The 20,071-nt window shown below is 46.1% G+C and overlaps 1 protein-coding gene across 1 annotated transcript in view; it reads left to right on the top strand.

The window, feature by feature from the left end:
- The first annotated feature begins 2,706 nt into the window (after positions 1–2,706).
- LOC137872026 (cadherin-12-like) overlaps positions 2,707–20,071 on the top strand; it is a 92,911-nt gene continuing 75,546 nt past the window's right edge. Inside the window, exon 1 of the mRNA XM_068710221.1 lies at positions 2,707–3,027. The gene's annotated coding sequence lies outside the window, so the exon portion shown is untranslated. The remainder of the gene's footprint in view (positions 3,028–20,071) is intronic.

The following is a 20,071-nucleotide window of genomic DNA, read 5'->3' on the forward strand; positions in this document are numbered from 1 at the left end:
GACTCTGAGCATCCGTTCCACCTCTTGCTTAGCTGAGGCCGTGCCAAGAGGATTAAAAATGTAGTCCTCTAGGGCCACGCCATGCCATCTGGACAGGGTTGATCTGGGAGCATGGTTGTCAGCCAGGAATGCTGAGTGTATAAAACGCTGCATAACTACATCAAATACAGCTTTCAGCTTTTTTTTTTTTTTTTTCTTCAGCTTTTAAAAGTGTCATTTGCACACAATTTACCGTTCCTTTTTTCCCCTCCACATTGCGTTCTCTTCACACTGCTTCCTCTGAGATCATTTGAATTCTTTTCTGCTGACAATGGAAATGGGATGATTGGTAAATTGGAGTAAAAGCGGGAGACTTCAGTGTAAAATGCCACCGTGATTTAAAATGTGTTGTTATATCTTCGGATGAAGCGGATCTCGCTGTCAAACACTTTGCTGGTGGTTTTTTTGTACGTTAATGGTTACCTGTCCTGAGATTCAAACAGGAACGATAATACCGTGTTTTCACAGGTGATTGCTGCAAATTGCTTTAATTTCCGTATAATCGTGACGGAGAACAAACCGTAGATTTTCACATTTCACATCATTTTAAGCAAAGGGAAGGAGAAAAAAATACTCCTCTCTCTCCCCCCCCCCCCTCGTTGTGGGCGCTGTCCATCTCCAAGACAGTGAAAATGAAATATCGAGAGGACTAAATGCTAATGCCTCCATAACCTTTTCCCATAGAGTGATGTGCGCCACCTTTGATTCCCCCCCCACCATATCAAGGTCTAATTTGAAAGGTTAAGACTGGCGCTTGATCCTCAATAGCCAGGGAGATGCCAGATTGCATCTGTGTTCGGCATTACCAAGCAATGCAAGCGGGAGTGCATTAAATCATGCAAAACATGAAAATAACAGAATTTAGGTCACCGTCAGTGACAACTGCCAGACTTCAGAGAGGCCCGTGAAGTTTGGATGTTTGGATGATGTAATGCTTTCTCTGTTGGGAATAGCGGGGGAGGTGTCGGCTTTCTTGAATAGCTCTTTCTCGGCGAGAGGTTTCGGGTATTAGCGGGAACCAGCTGATGCCCCAGACTATTGCCCCCTTAATAACCATCGGCTCACCTCAGACACGCTCCTAATCCCAATTTAATCCTGATAAAAGCTCTTCAAACTTAATACCGAAACAAACTGGTCTTAATCTTAAATATATGCCGTGAATACTCCCAATAGATGTCAATAGAGGAGTATAATTAAGTCACCTTAAAGTAGCCGTAAATGTCCCCTTGGCTTGTGGACTTAGTCCCTGAATTGACCGATGTCTGGTGAACACTGACTAACTTTTTTTAAACTTCCCCTCACAGATGCGAGCGCATGTGTTACCCATGGATGCTTTCCCTGGAATATGACTTGCGTAAGAATAATATAAAAATGCACGACTGCACCCACACATCGCCTCCCTTCTATTCCACTGGCGTTTAAGTTGCGCTGAAACTCAAATGGGTTTATTTGCCTCTTCGGTATATATGTGTCGTTTGTAAATGACATGCCTCGTGGGCTCCCTTTAAGGGCAGAACATGAAACACAACTGGTAGCGAAAAAGCAGCACACTAAAATGCTGTTGGTCTAAAGCAGCCGCTCCCACACACACACACACACACACACACACACACACACACACACACACACACACACACACACACACACACACACACACACACCCTCCTGTGAATATATGCCAGTCGGCTTGCCATCGGGTATCTACTTATGTAAATAGAAGGGAAACCAAATTTGCATAAACGGTGGCCGATGAAAACATTTTATTTCAAATTGTATTAGCATAAAGCAGGAGGTGTCGGTTACCTTTAGCAGCGTGACAGTAACGCACAGGATTTAGTTTAAACGGAACAAGTCGGTTTACATTACGTCCCCCCCCACCCCCTCCATCCCCCCCTCGCTCTGCTGTCTGTCAAACAAAGAACAATGGACCCCACACCAGCACACCTTTCACCCCAATCCCCAGCATCCCCAACCTTCCACAGGACATTACAGCATGTATCCTCAAAGATTATCTAATATATATATATATATACACACACACACACACACACACACACACACACACACACACACACACAGTATACTTTTATTCATCCTTTCCTGGAAAAGATTAATTAACCTCCTTCTGACTGTGAAGAGAGAGAAGTCCTCTCATGTCAGTTGGGACATTAAAGGATCTGCAAGCACAGGAGCTCTGGACAAAAGAAAGCATCTCTGAGTGTCTCTCCGATTAGAATATCCCCGGTGACCACAGCACACACCACTGGCTCTGTGTGTGTGTGTGTGTGTGTGTGTGTGTGTCATGTGGAGGGGGGTGCTTGCTAGTTGGCTCTAATCTCCTTGATGATGAAGATCCCCCTGTGCTCAGGGGACCTAACAAGGAGGAGGGGGGGGGGCTCTACTGCTTTACGTCAATGCAATCACGACTGCTGCTCACCACTGAGCCACCAGCGCTCACATAAACTCTCTCTCTCTCCCCCCTCTCCCCCTCTCTCTCACACACACACACACACACACACACACTTCCTCTCTCTCTCCGATGCACGCGCACACACAAGCTTCTTTCTCTCACTTCACCGCTCTCTCTCTCTCTCTCTCTCCCCCCCCTCTCTCTCTCTCTCTCTCTCGCTCTCTCTCTCTCTCAGTCGTCATCCTGTAGCCGCACCGACTCGCTCCACTTTGCTAACGGCTCCTGTGCATTGGCCGGCTATTCTGGAAAAAAAAAAGAAAAAAAGAAGCTGTCGTCCCTCCCGTGAAAGTGGCGCGAGAGCGTTCCAGCGTGGGCTCCGACTGTACACAAGAGAGCGGGGATGATGAGAGGAAGGCACCAGAGAGGAAAGCAGGGTGAGAGAGGGAATTAAGAGAGGAGTAGAAGCAGCGAAGGAGAGAGTCTGCTCTTGCAAAGAAAAAAAAAACCAGGACAGTTTGATTCAGTGATCACTTGGATTAAACTGGCTTCGTCTCTGCTCTGAAGTGTCCCACTAAGAGGTAAGTGTGTCTTCTCTGTCTTCCTGTCAGCATCTCACATGTAGCCCAGTTTACAGCTTCGTAGGAATGAACCTGATTTCCAGCAACTCCTCGGTCACTGGCTGTTGTGCAGGTGGTGTGCGTCTCACAGGCTGTTTTTGACAGAGCTTCGCAAAACACGAGGGGCTTCATTTGATTATGTCATCGACATCATTCCCTCTGCAACCACAGTTGAGACACTTCTCTCTTCTGTCTCTCCCTGACAGCCGGTTAAGTCGGCTGAAACGTGGCCGTGCCCTTGACCATGTTTTCCAGTGTCAGGAGTTGTGAGGAAACAAGAGCGAGGACGGCACTCAGGCGGCCCCGGGTGTCTCTTGTGCTTCCTTGTCACGGCTCAATGGAATGAACCGAACGATTCACCGGCTGTCAATTAAAGCAGATTGTTGTTGTTGTTTTTTTTCGCACACGAGCGTGCTGACCCCATTTGTAGTTGTTCTTTGTAGTTGATTTGCATATGAAAGGCTCTGCATCTTCTGAACTCTGTTGTTGGGAGAGCGTTCCACTCTGATTATCACACCGCGGCACGTCGAGTGCTTTTTGGCAGGTTTGATCAGAGCTGTGAGTAAATAAGGCGGCGAACTACAAATCTGTTTAGCGGTTTGTTGTCCGTTGAGTTAGCTAAGTGTACAGTCTGTTCTGCTTGGAAATGACTCAAGGACAACCATGTGCATTCTGTTGAAAAGTATCAGTGTTTACACAGCGCAGTGCTAGTAGCGCTGCTTTCAGCTGAGAGTAAGAGCACTCAGGGTCCGACGGCCCAGCCGCATGCTGGAGATTATGCCTTTTGTTTGCACACAGTGCATATCAGCAGCATTATTAGTGCCATTCTAGTGGCGGGTGAGAGGGATTAGAGAGCACAATCTTAGGGGATATCAAAGAGGCTCTCCACACTATCGGATTTTTTTTGCTGAGAAACACGAGATCACAGATGCAACCTCGCCCCCGTTCAGCAGCAGCAGCAGATGCTCGTTTCGGATGAGGCAGAAAAAAAAAAAAAAAGGAGATATAAGGAGACAAAAATATAGAAATGCGTCTCTCCCCCCCCCCCCCTCGAGCAAAGCATGAGCTACATCTGCTGTGAAACGTACACATTTGATTTGTTTCATCAGCGGTCCCACTGGAAGTTGTTAAAACATCAACTTTGCATCTCTTCAAACACTGCGGGGGCTCGGTTATCTCGGCCGCTGAGGAGTCTGAGGGACTGGCAGGAAGACGGACGGAGACAGACGGCATCCAAAACCCACTGCCGCCACTTTAAAGACTTTTTTTTTTTTTGGAACCGATGCGCATTGCTGTTATTACATCAGAAATAAAAGGAGATTACTCGCTCACTGTTTCTCAGACGCCTCGTGAACTCTAGCACAGCTTTTCAAAGCCAATCCCGTCTTCACTTACAGATTAGATGAAAAGAAAAAGAAAAGAGCTCTCGCCGTCCACTACCTTAAGCACATCTAATGTAGCTCGCTTCAGTGTCGGGCAAGGCACCGCGTCTTCTTATCAGCGTTCAGCTGGAAAAACACCTGCTTTGGAATAATCAAATTACGCTGCGAGGAGTCCACCTCAAGAGGAGAAAAAAAAAAAAAAAGAGGAGCTGGACCCTCCGAGCACACAGAGGCTACTGTGCAGGAAATGAGCATTCAGGGCACGCAGCCACCGACCACTCAGGTATTAGAGCGGCATTTGAGGGGATAAACCAACAGACACGCAGGCTACTTGTGGTATATTAAGGGACGACGGTGACACTGCCAGGCTGACAAATACTCAGTGGCAAAGTGAAGAGGAAGGAAAAAAACGTCTTTCTAAGTGTTTGTATTGAAAATAATGTCAGCTGTTTGGTATTCGCTCTCTTTTGCCCTTGAGAGGTTCAAACTTGGACGCTGCACCTGATCCCCTTGTTTCACTTCTTCTTCTTCTTTTTCTTCTTGAAAACATGAACGATATCACTCCGCTAATCAAGGTCGATTAGCATTTCTGGGTTGGATTTACGATGCAGTTTAACTCAAAACACCTGGAGCCAAAAGAAGCTATTACCACGTTGATGCAACAGATTTTCTATTTCCCTACATTATCGCGTATTACATTACAGGGTACGGTTCACCGTCGCGTGAGTTATTGGTTCGTGTTTTTGGTTTGCGATGCTCGTGTTAGGACCAGAAGAGACACCGCTATAAATCACCTCGGTGGCCTGAGACATATTCATCTGCCTCAGCAAGACGGCAAGACCACCTGTCAGGGGGGGGGGGGGGGATGTAAAGTTGCATGTAAATTCAAGAAAGACGGAGTGCTCGCCGCTAAATCACGGCGCGTGTCCACTAAGCTGTCATCGCATCTTTGCGTCCGTTGCGCTGTTTGATTGTGGCGCGCTGTTATTTATGGACGGTGTTGCAGCCTTTTAGCGTTCGAGCAGAACCACAGCGATCAGTCATCCGGGTATGCCCCCCCCCCCCTATTTCCGCATTCCAACTTGCCGTTGGGTTTAAAAGAATCAATACTTGAGATTATTTGGAGTCTCCAGACACTCTTTACCTTTTGGCTCTTCAATCTCCGCCCCCAACTCGGTGGAACCGCTTTTTAACAACATTCCGCTCTAAATCAGGCGTGTCCGAGTGTGCATATGTGAATCTATCCGTGTGTGTGTGTGTGTGTGTGTGTGTGTGTGTGTGTGTGTGTGTGTTTGAGCCGTAAAGTGTGCCCGCCCGTGTGCATTTCTGTAGCACTATAAGATGCAATAAGCCAACTGTCAGAAACTGGCCTGCACAGTTTAAAGCATCTGAATGCTAATCAGAAAGTGGATTTGGTTTGTTCCGTCTGCGCTCTCAAGGCCAATCTCAGATGGAATTATTCTACTCGTATGAACGTGCTCGCGTGTCAGGCAGCAATTTCTCCCCACAGCGAGCCGACGCCGCTCTGCCGAGACCCCCGCAGACCTTCAGGACACGGGGCTCTCAGACAATCATCCGCGAGAGTCCTAAACATCTCAAATTAAAGTCGTACAGTGATGAATGACTCCCGGTCTCCAGGAGATATTGTGCACGCTTCAGCTCTGAGCGATGGGTGACTCCTCTTCACTCCTGCTTCGCAATTATTTATATAGATTTGTCTCTGTTCGTTTGGCAGCTCTTTTGGACACGCCATTACTTCCTCTCCTTGGGTAAAAAAAAAAAGTAAAAAGTAAAGAATGCTCTGTGTCGGTGAAACCTCACAGATTTCTGCAGCCTACTGATGCTTCTTTTTCCTTTCTGGAAAGCAAACAAATGCACCCTTCCCTGTGGTATACGCCTGTTGTTTGAAGTAGTGGTGAAAATAGAAGTGGGAAGGATGCCGTTACCTGAAGGCACCATTTTTCGAGCACACATCTGCTTTTTGCCCTGCGATCGCATGAAGCGGGGGTGTGTGTGTGTGTGTGTGTGTGTGTGTGTGGGGGGCGCTACAGTGTGTGAGTTTGAAACATCGATTCTCACTCGTAGCCGAGCGCCGCTCTGGCTTATCTCAGAACGGCCACATTTGGAGAGGTCAAGGGAAAAAAAATAAAAAAAATGCAACTCCATTGATATAATTAAGCTGCTTTTCCTCGCCATTCCACTTGAATGCATTATCATACACAACCAAGTCCTTTGAAGATATTTTGAGGAGAGTTAAAAGTTAGGTCGGTTCATTGTCTCTCCTTTTGTGAGAGTACTTTATTTGTGGACTTGCTCTCATACGCGGTTTTTGAAAACAGCGCAGCCAAACCGGACGCCTGGGGCCTTTTTGTGCCTTTTGTTGAATACATTTGTGCCATATCTCTGAGAAATCCACCACAGACTCTCAGCCGACGGCGGCCAGTCGCGGTTGTGGTCATGAACGAATCTCTGGAGGCTCAAGTGGATGATGCAGGGTGCTTCTTTGCCAATGCCTTCACTCTATTTACTATTCATAAAGTTGTTCTTTGTTGAGTCTCCATATTCGCGAGCGCTGAATAACGGGGGTTTCATCGCCTGCCAGCAGCAGAAAGACAAGGCAATTAGTGGGTTATATATGTAATCCCCCCCCCCCCTCCCTCCCCTCTCTTTGCATTTGTGATGAAATGCTTTCCATCCGACACCTTTTAATCATCGGGAGCCATCCGAACAATAAACAGTCATCTTCTGCCTGGCCCTCGACTCAAGAACCTTAAACACAACCTCCTCGGCCCCCAATGGCAACTCGGGAAAGATTTCCTGTCACACAGGTGAATGACTATTAGTTTACTGACCCTAGAGGTAGAGGGAGATTGTAATGATTTCTACAGAGGGTGCTAGGGGGCCTTTCATTACAGGGACCGAGCAGCGCTGGAGCTCTCCTGCAGTAAAGCGTGAGGTAGAAATAGATATGGAATCCACCATTCTGGTGAATTGATTCCATCTCGCTGAGGACTCCTACAGGCTATCGGCATGCTACTTGCTTTTTCTTCTTTTTAAAGATAATGGCTTTGAAGCATCGATACAATTCATACACGTTTATTTCCCCTTGAGATGGGGGGGAGGGGGGGGGGGGGGGGTCAGCTTTGTTACGATAAGCTGACCAGTAAGATGCAGTACTGTGTATGGATGTGGGGGTTTGGGCTGGACTTTGATTGTCAATTCATGAAACCAAGGTGACCGCTTGACTTTGGTAGTTCTGACCAACCAATAGCACACAATTAAAAGTTACATTGTTTGGGGGTTTTTTTTGGCTTGAAAAATGACAAAAAGTAATTAAAGAGATAATTCAAATTGGTTTTTGAGAGTTATTTTACTGCAGTAAATAAACGAGCCAGGTGATCATTTCCATAAAAGCCAATAATGACGCTGACATAGTAAGACAAGGTCTAACAAAAGACACCACAGTGGAACACAGCACTGCTGTCCTGTGACAGGGTTGTGACTGTATACCTGCATCACGGTGCACCGGGGTATTCAAATGAATGGATATCATAGAGTGTACATTTGCTTCTCTATGGTATTGAAAAAAAAACACAAGGGACTCTGTGTGTGTGTGTGTGTGTGTGTGTGTGTGTGTGTGTGTGTGTGTGTGTGTGTGTGTGTGTTTTACAAACACATAAAGCAGTGGGTCGTGTGGACTAGCTAGCAGCCTATGTAGCGACAGCGTTCCCCTCTTCCAAGAAGCCTCTGAAATGAATTCCGTCCCATACTGTACGACACATTAAACCCTCACTTTTATTCATGCACGTCAGACCTCATCTTCATTTCATTAAAAGAAAATGTGCTCCTTAAATCCCATCATATTGCGAGTGCAGCAGTACTCTCACAACGTATAACATTTCACATTTTGCTTAACACACTTGAGCAAGTTGCCCTCCCCAGCATATAGATTACTTCAAATGCAACCGGAGCGTCATATTCATTGTTTATTTTCCATCCGTTCACAATCTCCAACACCAAATGAATGTATTATTTCAGTGTGTGACACCGTGGTGCACACTGTGGAAGATAAAGCCACTTTGAGAGGAAGGACAACTCCACAAACCAACAGAAAAAAAAAAAAAAAAAAAAAAACAACAGCACACACATTGGGAATCTGCTCCGTACGATTCATAATATCCGAGGTGTAATTCAAAGTCTGCGCGCATAGGACGGCTTGCTGAAGTTTCATTTAAAATATTTACCTGTGGAAGTGGCTCCCTCCGGTATCTCTCCCCTCTAATCGTTATCATGGCGGAGAGCAGAATGACATCATAACTTACCGGAGTAGAATAGAGGCCGAGCTAGCACAGCGGCAGGCGGCGCTTTGATGTGACTGCAAAAAACAACAACTAAATATCAGCCTGTTGATTTCCATCATTGTTATCATAATAATGTTTTGAGCGTATGGTTCGCCTGCCAGTCGTGTTACCCGCTGCCCATATGACGGAGGCCCCCTCTGTCGACGTTAAAGTCTGTTTAACATGCCATGGGACCTCCGGAACTATGTGCTCCAACACAACATTAGCATCTGTAAGCTGCAGGCAGCGGAGAGGTATTGCAGATGGCGTTAGCTATAGGCCGCCGGGTTTTCTTACGATTTAGGAGAGACGGATGTAACAGCGTTCAGAAGTGAAAATGTGCAAACGCACCCGGTGACGGATTGGAGCAATAGACCCACGGACGCGTGTGTTAATGTGACGCAACGTAACATTTAATCTGCAAAGAAGAAGCAAGACGTTTTCAAAACCAAAAAAAAAAAAACCCCGAAACAATCCCAACTGTGGTCTTAGATGAGAGCGTAAGGACAAAGAAACACTTCCCTCTGTATCCATTCATGCTTATCTTCCAACAAAATGCCTCAGAGGAAAATGTCATTGAGGAGATATTGGGGACATTGTCATCTGTTTCTTAGTCCCCCTCCATTCAGAAGAGTCTCCATTTAACATGAAATTACCGTCCCCGTGCATCTAAATCATCGTGACTCTTAAGGACATCTTCTTTGTGTACAGGCGGTGCTCCTCAACAGCTTACCATTTTAAAAACGGGGTCGGCCCATACGCCTCGTATAAACCATGAACCTGGGGAGTGATAAAGCATTACACTCCCAACATTAAATAGAATAAGAAATCATCTTGACAGACCCTAGATCTTGGCCTGGGTGAGTCTTCTTATGAGCGAGACTTCCTCAAGGTCAGCGTGATGGTACTTTCCCCCACTGTGTGCAGTGCCTGTGATGAATAGGACACAGTGTGTGTGTGGGGGGGTGGAAGGTGGGGGGTGTGGTGGCGATTCAGAGGGGTTAATGTATTGTGTTTACCTGTAAGGAGAGAGAGAGTGTCCTGCTCCTCAGCGGGGACTGAGATTAAAGAGCCAATAAGAGCCGGGCGCCTTCTCAATCGTTAACGTCACAAAGTTTCAACTCAACTTCTATTTGAGCCTAAGTAGGCCTAGGTTGAGGCTTAACTCATGAAAGGAGGAACTCTATAATCGAGGGGACCTACTGTAAAAGTACAGATTTGAATACTACAGACCGTATGATGGTGACACAATCAGGACAGTTCATTCCTAGACGTATTGCTCCAATGGGAAGTCCACTGAGTACGACATGGCCATGCGTGGAGATGCCACACACCGACTGATTAATCGGTGATTATCCATATCGGCCAATACATTTTGTTGTATCTGTTTGTTTTGTTCTAGCAGCTGGTATACAAGACAAACTAATCACCTCCAAAGTTGTTATTTGCATAAGAACACACAAGTTAAATGATGAGGCAATAACTTATTGTATTTTTATTTTTAAAAAAACCCATGTAATTAGCAGTTTGATCTATGTATTATTAATTGCCAACGGTTCACAATTCCCTCTCTAATATCTATTTAATATTGCTGTGAAAACGTCTCCCTTCAAACAAGTGGATTTATTCAAGATCCTTGCCAAAAACTACATTTTAGGAGTTCTCAGCATACATTTTTTTTGACTGAATATCGGGTCATATGACAAAGTAATATGCAATCTACACATTCAGCGCAGTGAAATGTGTGTGTGGTGTTTGTGCTCATGGCGGATAGATGTACACACTGGCTCTAGGTATTGTTTCAGTGCAGTTTTTTGGAGTTACCTTGAGAGTCTCTTGAAAGTGAGCTGAGGGCCAACACTGGGCAATCCAAATAAAGTATTGCCAAACTGTAACACATTACAGGAGGGCAGCGGTACTGTGGAGGGCGCAAATGTGTTTCTAGTGCGCTTCAAAGAAAATAAAGGAGGAGAGGACCGCATTTGAAAAGAAGAGGATTGGAATGGAGAGGGTCTGGATTTTGACAATCAAATGCTTTGGTCAGAGCAACAGACAGGTGAAAACGTGGCAGCGGTATCAAACAGCGTTTCTAGCCTCGTTCAGAAAGAAAACCGGCCCGGTGGAACCGGTTCCAGGTCCCCGGTACGGAACTTCACAGGACCCAAAAAAATGGACGGCACGAAACAATGCTACAAATCAGTTTGAGTCCATGGCGTTAACACCTTTCCGTATTATTTTTGTCGTTGGCCATGATACCATAGCAGTATTGAATGTTGGGCTGGTGTGAAAACTGTTAATGGAATCCTGGTGCGGACCACACCACCAAACAAGACCACATGACAAAAAAGTGTGTCCGTCCGCCTCCAAGCGAACTCTGGTGAGGTTCATTTGTGGTGTGAAACCAAATCACCACAGGACTGTATGAAATAAGTGACTTTTAGCATAATTTCAAAAGATAAACTCGTAATAAATCCATCTGTTGATTGTGAAATCTGCTCAGGAAGCGTTCTTAATGCGTAAAAGTATACCAGAGCAGGTATTCCCCCTGATTAATAGGTCTGTTAATACCACTGTGCTTGTTTTAGTTGCTGCAAAAGGCAAAATGTTGCCACATTGGTGACTTCATAGAAGTTGGAGGATTGTTTCAGGCTACCGGTTAGCTATACTGCGTTGCTTTTATTCGTGTGGATGCACGCAAGTCGGCAGGGAAAGAGAGAGAGAGAGAGAAGAAATACTGGGGGAAAATCGCCAAAAGGTCCAAATCAAAAGCTCCTTGAGTTACCTGTCAGTCTGTATAAGTGTACTCGTGCTCCTCTGGTTCCTTTGTTAAAGTCAGAGAGAACTACGGGTGTGAAAGCACCTTAACACAGCACAGGTGTCCACGCGTCGACCCTATCAGACAGAGTCCGTACGTTGAAATGGCGGCCGGACGTCGTCGCCACTGTCCACATTTGTTCTCTTCTTTCGGTTCTAAAACGGTATGAAAGTGGACACGGGTTCGCGGGAGCGTTCTAACGAGACCTTCGCCGGTCCGGTTTGACTGCCGTTGATGCGGGCAGAACCGTGAGACACAGGAAGGCCCGGGGCTCTGTTCCTGACAGCTGTGACCTAGCCTGCTGAGTTTTACTGATGAGCACAGCGCCTTTAGACTTCATTGTGCAGAGCATAAACAACAGTGTGCCCGGCTCACCCGTGTGTGTCTGATCGTCCACACATCTATCACATTTCTCATATGGAGCCATAAATCACTCGGGTTACGTCTTGGGAAACATCTTAACTTGAAATTGGATAAGTTTTGGGATTTAATAACTTTCTGTGACATAACCTCTGTGGCGTTATTACAAAAAAATTGTTTTATAAAGGGAGCGTTCCTTACTTCAATTAGCTGTTTGTGTGGGAGGTTTGATCCAAAATGGACTGAGCACCTGCGCTAACTCGCAGCTGAGTAAGCACTAACACAAGTAAGGTGGTAGACTTCAGATCTCATCATCTTTGAACCAAATTCTAACAAACCTAATTAACCAGAATGCTAACAAACCTGTGCCACGCTGTTCCCACTGACTCTCAGTCGTGATTGTAAAAACTAAAAACCTCTAAACTTCTGCTACACGACGTTTTCCACTACGGTTCCACTTGTTGTCGTGTTGCTGGCGGTCTTTGTTGGGACATTACTGCGTTCCTTGGCACAGTACCGCCACCTGTGGATCAAGTGGAACAGTTCCTAAATATCGGCAGTAGTGTCTATTGTGTCAACCGCGTGTGGTCGTATAGCACCCTCTCCAAAAAGCTAATTAGTTTGGCCTCCAAAACCCAAACTGTCTCTGGGAGAAAAAAAAAAAAAAAAAGCACTGCCTCTTCTCGGGCTGGACGAACACATCGGCTATCGGCATAATGTTGTGAATTTTGGATTTTACTGACTCTCCCACCACTTGGCAGACTGTCAGACCCTGCTGCAGCTAAATGAGAGGTTATTTTAAAAAGGGGCTCTGGCGCTTGAAAACACTACCACCTTTGTCCACAGGGGCCGCCATAATCGACACAAAAAGAAAGTTCCTCGAGGTAACCTATGAGAAACTGATTCTGATCTCTTGAGAGAGAATCGACAACAACGTAGCGGTGGTTGACTTTGGGAAAATGGACCACAAAACAGACTTCCTGATCGTTTCACAGGCAACACGTAACCGTAGAACTCTGAAAGTTTGATGTCGCCCAACCCCACCCCCCCCTTTTCGTCATTATGCAGAACTATTGGCTTATGCATTCTGCATTAGCCATCACCGCAGCCACATTCTACATGTGGCACTCTTAATCCATAATTCATTCACTGTAAATACACAACAACAAAAATCATAGCACAGCCCTGGGGGCTCTGCTATATAGAGATCAAGCTAATCATTCAAGTGTAGTGATCATGGTTTAGATAGAAACGTATGCTGAAAATAAAACTATCACATGTGGTGCGATAACAACCAGCCACTGCAAACGGCTCTTCCAACAGGCATCAGTAAAAATAATCAGCGGAATGATTTACTCTGTTAACTTCACTCCCGGAGAACTAGAATTTAAAAAGACACTGCAGATGTTTTTTGGGGGGCGAGTGGTGATTACGTCTCCACATGGTGACGCATGTGACAGCGTGACATTCGTACATTTAGATCTACAAATCATGCGTGATAACCGCATAAAGCCGAATAAAAAAAAAAAACAAGGCAAAAAACTGGGACGTGTGACTCACTGGAGAAACACATGGATGGTGTGTTATCTTATCATATGAGCATGAATTACATAATTAACAGTTGCTCTGGGGAAATCAGGGTTTGAGGCTCGGAGCTGCTGGAGGAAGAGAAGCGGCGTCGCGGCGTCACAGACAGATGATGTCTCTCAGCAGCTGCTCATCAAGCCGCCATCAATGCCCCCCCCCCCCCCCCCCAATCCTCATATAGATTATTTTTCTCCACTTATCAGCGGACTCATTACCATTCCAACACGAACGCTCGGTGAGCTCACACAGTATTGAACAGGTATGGATGCAATTTATAGCCATTAATAACCACAATTCCAACCATGTACATTTTTAGGGGGGCAATTTATTATAGTGAATCCAACAGCAAGTGAAGATTCTAAAAAAAATGACTAACATCAAATATTTATCTTTCATCTACAGGGATTGGAGTCATGAAGTAATGAAATCAATATTAGCCCACTTGAACACTTGAAAGGAAAGTTGAACCTATTTCATCACAGCGTCACAGTACCTGTGCATATTGTGCAATAAGGGAAAGAAAGGCTACTTTTTATATTCACTTCAGCTCACACACTGATGGATAAACAACTTCTATTTATTTTCCAGGGGGGGAGAGATTTCCCCTCTTTTCAAGGAATTTGCGTGAACGTGCTCCCGTTTAAATACGTGGCAATCGCTTTTCAAAGTTTACTTGCAAACTGGAACTGAATAATGTAGAAGAGAGAGGGGGGAAAAAAAGAGCGGTATGTGAAGTTATTCATAAGCCTTTTATAGCCATTGTCAGCATTAGACTCCATCTATTCAATATTTCAATACAGCTGGCGAAGAATAAAGTACAAATGGAAAGAGAGCGAGTGAGAAGGCTCCTCTCAGTGGGACTTTTAGGGCCAGTATTGTTGCCACGCCGACCACAGATACAGGCGTACTATCTCGGAATACAGAATGAGCCTTTCTTTAAAAACTCAGCCAGTGCAGTAGTGAGAGAGGTGGTTCCATCCCAACAAATACTTTTGATATCTCAAATCAACAATTTTGATTGTTAAAAACAAGAGTCTCTATTGTGTCAGACTCTCTGTGGCCGTCGCTTCCTCTTAACCTGACGGGGGAATCAAACGGACGAGCGCCGCTTCCCTCCACTCAGGAAGCAAAGCGGTGCAGACAGGCCATCGGCCGCGTTCACCAGCAGGCCAAACAGGAACTCCTGTTCCCTCTGCTTTTCCACTCGGCGCCTGAGACGTTTTAGATCGCCCCCCCCCCCCCCTCCCTCCCCTTCGGTGTGAGTCACGACGCCCTCGTGCCCACGCTCACCCCCCCCCCCCTCCCTGATTTTGTATGCTGCACCATTACGCGCCGTTGACCCGGTGAGACGGAGCCATTGCCGAAAAGACTAATTCTTAATCTAGGATATTGCTTTCTCATTACGGCCTCTCTCCCCGCGGCCACTTGCGTGATAACTGTTTGATTAAGGCGGTTATGTCGCCGGGGAGCCTGAAGGAGCCCACCTTTTAATATTACCTGGCTGACTGATTAGAGCGGAGATGCTGGAGCACCTGACACGGTGCTGAACTGCGATGCTTGATTAGGAATGCTGACGGGCCTTGGGTATTCACAAATATGAATCGATGAACGATGCTAACACAGCCCAAACTGGATGTCAGTGCCGATTCATTATTCTCGGTGACCGGTCAAGACGTCCCTCCGTCTTTTTTTTTTTTGTGTCATTCCAACCGGATGCGTCGGCATCACTTTATGCAAGAAAGAGCTGCAATGACTAACTGTAACTACTAAATGAATCGCTGGCTGTGTTGACGATCGAATCCTCCGACTTACATGTGAATATTTTCTGGTTTCTTTACTCTGTAACTGATTATCTTTGAGTCGTGTGACATTTCATACCGATCGATTACTGGAGATTAATCAAAGCCAGCGTCGGTTGCCGCCCCGAGTGCGAGAGATAATACTCCAGCTGCCTTTTTTTTTTAAAAATTGCACATTGCATCATCCGCTTTTCAGTGAAGTGTAGAATGTGGAGTACGGTCCACTTCAGTGAAATAAAGAGACTATCATACCTTCAAGGATGCTTTGATTAAACTCTCCGGCAGTACCGCTCATGTCACTTTAATTAAGTGGCGAAAAAACACTGGGCTCAGAGCCGCTCTGTGAATATGTTTGAGGTGAGACCGCTCCACTTTAATAGCGAGGCTGAGGGTCCATTAGATTATCTGTGATTTGAGAGGGGGGGGGGGGGGGGGGGGGGGTTGACAGCCTGAAAAGAGAATCTGAGGAAGGAGGAGAAGCCGCAGTCCAACCGTGTTCAGAGACGGAAACAAACCCCCTCAGAGGGTTAGGTCATCACACAATGAAGAAAGGCCGCTGCAGCTACTTCTTCTTTACTTTATAAATCGCTTTTAAATTTCCCGACGAGCATCAAACTCACGGGCCCGTACGCTCCAGAGCGCCGGATGCGTAACAAAAACAAAACGCTTCCCTTTCAATTGAGGGCGCGTCACCCTCGCCCGTCCTAACGCTCTCAGTCAGCTTCTGCGCCTCGTATTGTTTCCAGTAATCACATGCCGGATGACAGCAGGCGGTGGAAGCGGCAAATAAATGAGATCACAACCGTTTCGGAGCCATAATCCACAACGGAACATCCGTCTGAAAGTCACCGACTCACCGAAAGGTATCGCAGGTTAAAAGTCCACCTTTTTTTTTTAAATTCAGCTGCCACTTATCTGCGAGTAGCAAACAGCCGCAAACATCAGCAGCGTGCCGCTAAAGCAGAGGAAGAAGAGGTTCCATCTGGTTTGCATCACACTGCGGTCACCGAGGGCCGCCTGAGGCGACGTCCTCGCCACATTCTCTTCTTCTTCTTCTTCTTCTTCTTCTTCTTCTTCTTCTTCTTCTTCTTCTTCTTCTTCTTCTGAACTGCGTTCATTCATTAGATAATTACAACAAAATGTCCCAGTGTGTGCAGTGTGCAAAACGGCCCATTAAGCTCGAGATGATATGATCGGACCGCCGACTTTATAAAAAGCCAAGTCGATGAAACGCTACGAGGAGATGTTTTGCTTCTTTGTTCCCGCGGCGATACCATCAAACCTCGCACGCAGACGCGCGCGCACGCGTTGATGAGCACGACCATTACGGCGGCGCACACGTGGCAAACAGACGTCCATTACCATAACCGATGTGACGCTCGTAGCCATACATCAGCGAGTTCCGACCCTAATGCTTTCTGAGTTTATCTTCGCCCTGATAATGAGGCTCAGCTTAATGTGACTCTGTGTGCCTAATAACCCAGAACGCCATGAAAAATATTTGCTTTTTTTTTTTTTTGTCTCTATCTCGTTGAGTTTGGATTTTGCAGCACAGTTGAGCGGAAAATGGACAGACAGCACGCGGGACAAAATGGGGGGGGGGGGGGGGGGGGGGGGCGAGGTTGGAATGGAGCAGAGTTGAGGTTGACTGGAGGTTGACGGCAGGAGGACCGGTCTGAGGTGGATTCACTCCCGGCCTGACAGGGACAGGAGACCAGGGAGTTCAACTGCATCACTTTAGGTTCACTGACTTGGCAAAATCTACCGTTTAATGAAATTAGGGCCAGAGAGCTTCGGCTGGAGGGGGTTTCATTTCAAGGGCATAACTCAAATAAAAAGGAGGAATCCACTCGGTTCTATTACCGACGTTCTCGTTCAAGCTTCCACCTCACATTTTTCCATTTATTTTTTCTATTTTAATACAAAGACTGTTGAAGGGCTCTGTGCATTCAGATAAACAACAGTAAGTAGATGGACGAAAGAGGAGGACACGTCTCCGCCGGGCTTCTCATCCGTCCACGTCTCAGAGGAAAGACGTGGCTCCTATTTAAAAAATCGATGTTGCCGTCTAAACATGTCACTTCAACCGGCTCCATCTGTTGTGGCATTTTGCAGTACGTTCTAAAACATGAGATTGTTACACAACACTGAGGCCGTAATTCCTCAGTAACAGCTGGCCAGCAAACGGATCACAATAAGTACTGCGGAAGTTAAGAATCATGGCTACATGTAAAGCAACGGGACTGCATCTCTCACGGCAGAACAGTGACAAAGTCTGTCTGCTGTAGAAACATCTGGCAAAGTACTCCAAACCACTTCAGTGGGAGATCCTGCTCCAGTCGGGACCTCCGGGAAGTCATTGTTCGACATGCGTCTTGGTTTTTTTTGGGTCACGGCACAAACATGTCGGCTTTCAGTTTGACACAAAGTGTCCATTGAGCTTAATCAACCCGGCTAACCGGGCTAAACCCACTAGCATGCTGCCAAAAACACTTCCCTGAGAAAACAATAAAGTGTCACGAATCTATTTTTAGACTGAAAAGAGCTGCGGCGTGTTTAAAACAAATACGAACAGAAGCTCAAAATATTGATCGAGTAAATGCAAATGTCCCCGGTATAAAGAAAAGCCGCCTATGTGCAAATGCATAGCCCTGAGAGGAATATTCCAGAAAGACAAATAAGATGACAGCCTCTCTGATAATGTGACAGCCAAATAAGACAACAGAAGCAGAGACTTGAAAGGTAAAGTCGGGCTGATTAATAGCAGCAGACAGCTAAAAAAACACAACAAAGCAGAGAGCAGCGCAGCAGCTGCATGCACAATGTATTCAGTGTGCAGCAGCGCACCGCTGAGAGAGACAGCAGAAGTTAAGATAAAGTTGTCAGCGGCGGGTAACAAAGAGGCTCGGTTTGTGTGTTTTTTTTGGCTGAGCTAGTCAACAGAATACTCGGTTAAAACAGATCTGTGATACCTTTCCTTTCCTCTCATTGTTCTCCAAGACGTTGTCTGGAAGTGATGAGGCATCGCCCGCTTTAGAAATGGCTAAATTGCTCGACAGCAACTTGGTCCCATGTAACTTTTGGAGGCAATTTGGCCTCGTGTGTTCCGGGTTATTTTTGGCATGCGGTTAACCCAGCAGTCAAAACGTAGTTTTTAATGAAAACTCAACGCCTTGTTCTTCTTGACGTCTTTTCTTCTTACAGAGGTTCCGCCCACTTCGACGTGTTTGTCTGAGCTGTGAACTGAATCACATGACTGCACTGTGGTGGAAAAACTGCTGGTGGAACACTGACATCTTCTATAAAAAAAAAAAAAAAAAAAAAAAAAAAAAAAAAGGCCAATTCTGACAGATTCAACCGTTTTTGAAATATTTTTTTATAAATGTTAAAGCCCTCTCCAGGGGATGTCAGTGAGCAACTCCTGCCTCCATGTCGCCCCCCCCCCCCCCCACACACACACACACACACACACACTGCTGCCACTCACCCCTCTGAGCCCCTCGTTAACTCCTTTCACACTGATGCTGGAGGTGGTCTCAGGCCCAGATGCGGGGCTGAAGTTACACTTTAAATAAGTGCTGTAATGAGGATCTAATTCACGGCAATGTCGAGAGTGGTTCCTGTGGATTTTGAAAATGAACTGCTAAATATTTAAGGATATTTTTGATGAAACATTCAAGTGTTACATTGAAATACAGTTTGGTGTTAGAATAGGTGGTAGAATGAGTGTTTAGTTGGGAGAGAGAGAGGAAGAGTGGAAAAACTTATGGTGTCATGTATTCTTTAACTGCAGTCGATACGACTTTCTCATTGCTAAAACATGGGCGCTGACTGCAGAGCGGCATTAGAACTCCAATCAGGACTTTTTTTTTGTGTGTGATAAAGCAACCGCTCGGTTGTCACCGGCAATCATCAACAGATGTCTGGATGCCTCTCATTGAGCACTCGGGATGCTGCCGTGTGACGAAACGAGGGATGAACATTCTGTAGGCTTTGAAAAGCCGTAATCGCCTGAAATCCTAATTGTACTACCTGTGAATACTACTGTTTACTGCGTGAATGTGACATTGTACACTTTTCTAATTTGCCCTTGCAGTACGTGGGGGCCGTTGCCGGTACGATCCCCCCCCCCCCGTCTACCAAAGTAATGGCGTGGCATTAAAACCCATTCTGAAGCCGTTACTGTTTATGTATCAGACTCGGTTTTGGGCTCCGCTGCTCGTAGAGGTATCGCAATTAGAACCGAGCGGTCGGCATCTGCACCGCACCGAACACCGGCACTAAAACACAGATGTGCTTAATGGTGTATGATGCTAACACTTTAATGTGCGACGCGCTCATTCCAGTGCGTTTGCTTGTTTATCAGCAGAACAGAAAAAAGTTGTTTAAGTGCACAATAACACTTCTCTGCGCTCCCCTTAATTCCCCGAATAAAGTCGTCTGCTCAGACCCTCTCATCGGGGAGGCAGACGGGTGTAAAACGTTACCGACCTGAAGCCGCGCGTTCCCTCGCTTCCGTCCCTCGTGATCACGCCGTTCCCTACACTTGAGTCCAAAGGAGAAGGCCGCTCTGTTGGAAGGGCGGAGGGGAGGAGAGGAGTGAAAAATGACTGAACCGTGGGTTCTTCAGGTGGTCTCATTTGATTCCTCTCAGACACAAATCTGCTGCGCTGACATTCTGACACTTTAAGCCGAAAGGAGATATCGATCAGCAGACTCCGG

This window comes from Cebidichthys violaceus, unplaced genomic scaffold, assembly GCF_023349555.1.
Source record: "Cebidichthys violaceus isolate CVI_PGR_0920_01 unplaced genomic scaffold, fCebVio1.0.p SCAF_15, whole genome shotgun sequence".
Lineage (NCBI taxonomy): Eukaryota > Metazoa > Chordata > Actinopteri > Perciformes > Stichaeidae > Cebidichthys > Cebidichthys violaceus.